Source organism: Hydra vulgaris, chromosome 11 (genome assembly GCF_038396675.1).
Source record: "Hydra vulgaris chromosome 11, alternate assembly HydraT2T_AEP".
Taxonomy (NCBI): Eukaryota; Metazoa; Cnidaria; class Hydrozoa; order Anthoathecata; family Hydridae; genus Hydra; species Hydra vulgaris.
Genome location: NC_088930.1, coordinates 41,344,742 through 41,352,500, shown reverse-complemented (window position 1 = coordinate 41,352,500; position 7,759 = coordinate 41,344,742). Strand labels below are relative to the sequence as shown.

Sequence of the window (7,759 nt, the reverse complement as noted above, 5' to 3'; positions counted from 1 at the left end):
GATACTTTTTATATATAGATAAAACTTTTTTTTTTCAAACTTTTATTTATTAAGATTTTGAATTTAAAAATATATAAAAATGCGATAAAACATTAACATCAAAGTAAGGTAAAGATTCAGAATAAAATCAAAAATAAATATGAGCAAAAATAAATTAAATAACAAATATAAAAACAAGTGATTAAAAGTTTCAGAAGAAGTCTCGTTCTTTCTCAATTTCAAAAGTTTATTTTTTATTTTATTTTTAAATTGATCAAGGGAAGAAATTTGTATAACTCATTATAAAAGCGAGCAGCCACGCTTTGTAGCCACGGCGAGCAGCCGAGACGCAGTGGTAGCGCACTTCTCTCAGAAATAAAGGATCCGTGGTTCAAACTCCACCTCTGGGGAAGTTTTGTGACATCGGTTAGGAAGGAGGCGTGAACTTCCGATTAAATGCTCATTCGCGGTGCTCTGTGATAAGACCGTAAGGACTACTTGGGGCACCTAAATATAGTTAAAAAAAGTTATCCAATAGCGTGTTTCATAATTTAGGTCCTCTGATTGTAATCGAGAATTTAATCGCAGAATAATGTTTTTGGTTGAGTATAATTGTTATTTGAAAATCTTGTTGGGTATAAATGATTCATTTTTTCTAAAAATTAGTTTAAATAATTAAATTAATTTACTCAAGTCATTTATATAAATGAGAAATAAAAGTGATCCTAGCATTGATCCTTGGGGGACTCCGCAGTTAATTGTTATTAAATCTGCTTTTTTGCCATCATATAAAATGCATTGATTTCTATTCTTTAAATAACACTTAAACCATATTAGATTGGTTTCATAAATTCTGATATCATAATTTTTAACTTATTATAATTTTTCTAACTTAGGTTAGAATTTATTACGCCATAATTTTTAAGTTTATATAGGAGAATATTATTATCTACGGTATCAAACGCTTTACTTAGATCGATAAAAACACCTAAAGTAAATTTTTTTTCATTAAAAGCTTTAAATATTTCATGTACAAGATTAATTATTGCGTGATCGGTCGAATGACCGGATTTAAACCCAAATTGTTTATTGTAAAGAATATTATTTACATTTAAAAAAGAATGAAGTTTATTATACATTACATGCTCAATAAAATCTTGAGAAAACAATTAAGAACTGAGATTGGTCTGTAGTTGAAAACATCAAAAGGATCACCTGTTTTAAAAATTGGTGTAACTTTTGCACTTTTAAGTTTTTCAGGAAAAACTCCATGTTTTAAAAATAAACTAAAAACATGTAATAGTGGTATTGTTATGTATTTTGTTGATTTAAAAATGACATTGCTGCTGACATTTTCCAAACCTGAACTTTTGTTAGTTTTTAACAAAGTTACTAAATTTAATAATTCTTCCTTCGTAAGTTCACGATTACGCATAACAGCATTATTTGATGTCAAGTATGATTTAAAGTTTATTTTGAGATGGTTCAATTTTAGCGGCTAAACTTTTACAGACATTAACAAAAAAGTAATACGCGTTTCTGCTAGCATAGATTTATTAACGATTTATTTATTATTTAATTTTAGATTTTTTGGCAGAGCATTTCTGTCTGAATTTTTCTTGCCAATTACTTCTCTAATGATGCCATGTGTTTAGTGAACCATTACTTTTTATTATTTGATTTAAATAGTAATTAGTTTTTGAACGTCTCAAAATTAACTCAAATAAATGTTTATAATTTTTATAGTTAGTTTCATTTTTAGTGTTCTTTTTTTAAGATATTTGCAATATAATCGCTGTTTTATTTTTGAAGATTTAATAATTCCCTTTATTATCCAAGGGCTTAAAAGGGTTTTTTCTTTTATTAACTTTGCAACTTTAGGAAACGCTTTATTATAATATTTAAGAAACTTAGCTAAGAAGATATTATAGGCTTCATCAGCATTTAAGTTAAATAGAGTTTCGTCCCATTTTCAAATGATATAATATAATGAAAAGATTTAATGGAGGTATCGTTTATTAGTCGTGTTGTTACTTTCTTTTTGTGAGAATTTTTGCAAGTCTTATCGGTATTGTGGTTTATCCTCCTCCGGCTAATTGCCATATAGAGGCCAGATTACCAAGACCCGCAAAGACTGGTTCAGCTCCAAAAGGAGCGTCATATCCCCTCTACTGGCCGAGAGTAAGTTGAGTTTGAGAAGAATGAAGATATCTTAGAGTGAAAGACAGAAGAAGCGTGTTAGAAAGGTTGCATAGAGAAAGCAAACAGGAATTGCACACGATGTTAGAAAGTGCAAAACGTACTGTTAATTAGGTCATCTAATTAATGTACCCCGACTTAGTGCAAGACTTATTGCGTTTATTTGAAATAATAATAATCGGAAAGTGATCTGATATATCCGTTTTAAGTATTCCAGTTTTTATTTTTGATGTAAGAAATTCATTGGTAAAAATTTGATCGATTGATGTTGCACTATTCTTAGTTACACGCGCGGGTTTATTGATTAATGGACTGGTAAACAGATTGAAATAAGACATTAAAGAAATTATTAATGTACTTATTAACGTCATACTCCCAATTTTTGAGGTTAATGCCTCCGATAAAATACACACTTTTATTTAAGCTTGATTTTTTTTTAATTTTTTCATAATTTGGTCTATGAATGCATTAATTTTTCCTGTAGGTGGTCTATATAATGCATGCACTATAATAGTTCTTGAGCTTTTGCTAATGATTTCCACGCATAATGATTCGTAGTCATTAGTGGTTGAGCTTAAACTTTGCATAAGTTTGTATGGTAACGAATCAGTAATAAATATACATAGGCCCCCACCTTCCTTACCCCAACCTCTAACTTGGTGAACCACATTGTAAGTAGGTATATGGAAATTTGAATCGCTTTTAATATTTTTATCATTACATCATGTTTCGCTAAGGCAAATAATGTTAAAACTAATTTTGATTTTATATAAAAACTGTTTTAATGATTCAAAATTTTTATAAATACTTCTAATGTTAATATGGAGAATTGAAAATGAGTTTGTATCCATTCCTTTCCTGATATTTTTTGAGTTTGAGCTGTAATATAATGGGCTAATATGTTTAATTACTTCGTCATTATTATAAAAATTAATGTTGTGATCCGAACTTTGATTTAAAAGTATTAGGTTATTAATATGAAATGTTTTCAACTCAAAATCGGATCTGTCAGTTTCATCAGCCATTTTGAATAAAAGTAATTTTAATATTAAATTAAAAAAAAAAATTATTCAAATGTTTGATTTTTTAAAATCCTTAAGAATTAATTTATTGTAAATAACACTACAATACTTACCGTTGTTTCTGTGTAACTTTCTTTCTTTGAATAATTTTTTTTGTATTAATGATATTTTGACAGAGAAATCTTCGTTTATATATATTCCTGAACCTTTAAGTTTGTTTGCATTTTTCAGAATTTTTATCTTTATAGTTATATTAATGATATTTTGACAGAGAAATCTTCGTTTATATATATTCCTGAACCTTTAAGTTTGTTTGCATTTTTCAGAATTTTTATCTTTATAGTCGAGTAACTTGATCACAATAGTTCTTGGCTTGTTTGTATTAGGCTTACCTGTCTGATGAGCTCTTTCAATTTTCACTCCATTTACATTTAGATTATTTTCAAGTATATTTATTATTTTTATTTCCGAATCATCCCAACTTTCTGACTCGTTTTTAGTAATTCCCTGAAATCTTAAGTTATTTCTTCTTCTTTTGTCGTATTTTTGTTTTGTCTTCGCTTCCTAAACTAGATTTTAAATAAATTTTTTTCTCGAAGTCACTAACCTTTTTATCGCGACAATCTTGATGAAGCGATAAACTTTCTTCGATGTCTTTTTGAACTTTTTCGTAATTCAGCAACTGATTGTTTAACTTTACTTGATTAGCTTTTATCTTTTCATTTTCTTTTTTTAGAGCTTTGCAAGGGGCTTTAACTATAGTAATGTCATTTAGTCATCATGAAAACAAACATTAAAAACAACCATCAACAAACTATCAACAAACATTAAAAACAAACATCAAAACACCCTTTTGCAAAAATAGTCTTAAATATCTTGAGGTAAAGCATTTTTGAACCTTAATTTAATGTCTTTATTTAATCTTATCCTTTATCTTTTCTATATACGATATTACTTTTGTGTGTGCTTCTCTATTTATTATTTGTGTGTGTGTGTGCACCTAAGCAACAGAGCTACGTTTACATACGTTTACATGCTGTCTCCGCGGAAAATATGTCTGTTTCTGGAATATGTCTGAGCTAGCTTTTAGAACCAGAAAACATTATAAATCCAATGCATAGATTCTAAATCCATCAAAGGTAATTTGAATTATGGCTGGGTTAGCTGCATATAGTTCAGGGAGGAACTTTTTACGCTGATTTCTTGTAATATGAATAATATATATAGATACAATTACATACATAGCTGCTGTTTCCGCGGGAGACCTTTTTTTTGTCTGGATTATTTCTGAGCAAGCTTTTAGAACCAGAAGATAATATAAATCCTATTTATGGTTGTTAAATCTATCATAGGTAATTTGAAGTAATTTGAAGTTTTAATAAAGTTCTTTAGATAACAGCTTGGGATGAAAAGCATTTAAGGTAGGGGGCCCAGGGTCCCCCCTCCCCCCATTAATTTAAAAAAAAAATTTTTTTTTATAAAAAGCCAATTGTAAAACATATAGAATGACTTTATTTCTATAGCATTTATTTTCTTGAGATAAACTTAAAATCTGCGAAAACCTTACATTTTCTCAATACTGCATTTTATTGCAGAAAATGAAGTATTTATTGTAATACACGTGCGGTTTTTACACATCACAACTCGATTGTCAAATCGAATAATGTTATTATCTACATTTTTCGAATTATCATCAGCATTCTATTAGAAGGCAATTGTTTGTTTGTTTGTTTGCTGATAACAAGAGTTGTTGAGAACAAGAGTAGTTAAGTAATGTCGAGCAAAAAATTTATTAATATATCGAATTACTTTTCTGAACACTGCAATAAGTGTACTCAAAAACTAATTTAAAAAGGTTTGTTTTAGTTATTATAAGTTATTAATTTCAAATTTTTCCTTGATCGTAACTCTCCCTCCTCCTTTTTTTTTTAAACGAAGAAACCCCAGGCCCCCCAATATCAAAATTGTGGTTACGGCTATGGACACAATATAATAAAAATTTCAATTAAAATTGTTAAAAGCGGAAAAGTGATCCCAAATCATTAGCAATTATTTCATTTTTTTTTTTCAGTTACTAAGGTGCTCCCAAAAGTCATTACGATCTTACATAACAGAGCACCGCGGAAAAACATATAATAAGGAAGTTTCGCGCCACTATCCTTACCAATGTTGCTTAAAGGGCTAGAACCGGTGCCGAACCTAGGCTCACTAAGACAGAACTCTAACCACTGCGCCACGGCTGAGTTCATTACTTGACAATATTTTTATTCAATCATTTAATGTAAATATTTATTTTAAAAGGAAAAAAAGATCATTCATAATATTTCTATTTGAAGATTAAAACGCGAACAGAAAGAAATAACTAGTATTTTAAAAACAGTGAGTTTTGAAACTGTGGAAATTAATTTTTTGAAAAACATGTGACGCAAAACCCAATTTTACATTGCTTGAAGTATCCGTGAATATGCGTATGTAAAACGTTTAATGCATAAAGCTTTAAAACAAGATTTAATACAAATACAAAACCTACATAAAATTTATGTATTTATATTATTTATATATGTACTACACTTATTATTGATACTGAACAAACAAAAGTTTAAGAAATAGTCATTGGTTACTGATTAAAGTCGTCAACCCAAAATCGAGTCAGGCTGTTTGTTAAACACATCTTTGTAAAGTTCTCTACCCCACTCCCACATTTCTTCGTCCCATTTGCCATCAGATGTAATTTTAACATCCTCCCCAACAAATTCTTTCAGCAGAATAAGGATTGCAGTTACAGCTGGGTCATATAGCCTACGGGCAGTCTTGCAAAAAGTCCATTTAAGATTATCGGAAGTAATTTCAAAATCTTCGTATTCTTCATCACCTGAGCCATTGATACAAATAACATCTCCAGCAGATTTGTCCTCGATGGGATAGTTTTGATCGATAGCGGCAGCAATAATTTTATGGGCTCCAACTAAAAACTCATTCCATTTTGAAGGTTCAATCACCTTTTTTAATTGCCAATAATGCGTGTACCCCATCGTCTATAATACAGTTATAAAAATTTTAAACGCTTCATCAATTTTTTTTAAATGTGAAATGAAAACAATACAGTTACCATAAGTTAGAACTAATTATTAACGTTCCAAAAATACCACACTTATTGTTTATCATTATGAAAAGTTATGCAACTTTTAAACCACAAAGTTGTTTTCAGCAATTAACGTTTTTAAAAATCGAGTAAACGTTTCCATCACGTATTTTTTCACAGCCTCGCATCAAAAGTAACAATAAACAGTAGTAAATAACAACAGTTTTTCAAAACAAAAAAAAAACTATTTGAATTGCAATTGTAATGGCTATTGTTACTGCAATTGCCAAAACAATTGCAATGTTATTACATTACATTACAATGAAAAATAGTTTTACAAATGTCAATTTAATTTTTTTCGAATGTTAATTTAAAAAATCTTTCATAATTATGCACACTAGTAGGGTAATATAATGCTATAATCGATTTTGTTATTAAATCAAAAAAACACCAAATACTTTCAAAAATATTTAGGTTTATAAAATGACCTAATTTTTGAATTAAATTATCTCTAAAAAAAAAAATCTAAAAAAAAAATAGTTTTAGTTTAGCTGTTAAGCTAAATTGTTAAGTTGTGGTTCTACTTTTTGCAATAAAAAAATTAAAAAGTTAATGTATTTTAAAGTCATTAGTTAAACAATGGCAGAACATACACCTCATACTAATTTTTCGCCATAAAACGTTAGATCTTTTTTCCTTAGTCGTGTTTTTTTGATCGTCGATATAGCGCTCTCAGATGTTCAAGTGTTACAAAATGTAGTTATAAAATAGAGTTACAAAAACTCGATTAGCAATTAATGCTCCAAATGTCATTTTCTAGATATAAAAAACAATATAAATAAGTTATATTAATAATTTTAATTAATAACATCAAACCTTATAATTAATCCAACTAATCAAACAATGGAAGTATAAAACAGATGAAAGCAGTAAACGTCAGTTCTAAGATCAAAGTCGTTGCGGTATAAAGTACGTAACTAACGTTTAAGAATTAAACAACATACGAGTTTCATTGGACTAAAGTTTACTGAAAATAACTTTTATTAAATCATCCAAAACTTTATGCATTAACATTATTCATTAACATTTGTAATTATTCATTAACATTTCTAATTTTTTATAAACATTTATAATTACTGAGCATTAATTTTTATTAAAGCAAGATGATAATTACTTTATTTTAAAAACACTATTTCGTTAATTTTTTTTTATTAATGTTTTGAATAATGACAAAACATTAAATTAACAACTGAAACATTTCTCCAAAAGTTAAAACATGTTTTCTATAATAACTAAAAAATTTAAGTTTCTGCAAATAATTGACCTAAAAAATTTCAATAATGTTAAAATTATCATTATTGATAACTTTCACATTCTTATATCTCGAGCAATATCTGTCCGTTTTCTTTATGCTATCTTTCTAACTCTACTTTTTCTGAATTTTACTCTGGTTCCTTTGTTCTTCTTAAAATCACTT

General features: G+C 28.2%; 1 long non-coding RNA gene across 1 annotated transcript; it reads right to left on the bottom strand.

Annotated features, from left to right (window-relative positions):
- Positions 1-5,727: 5,727 nt before the first annotated feature.
- On the bottom strand, positions 5,728-7,351 carry LOC136087266 (uncharacterized). Its single transcript, XR_010641674.1, has 2 exons — positions 7,159-7,351; positions 5,728-6,235 (listed from the first exon to the last, which is right to left on the bottom strand). It is a non-coding gene; the product is annotated as an uncharacterized LOC136087266 (long non-coding RNA).
- Positions 7,352-7,759: the final 408 nt, after the last annotated feature.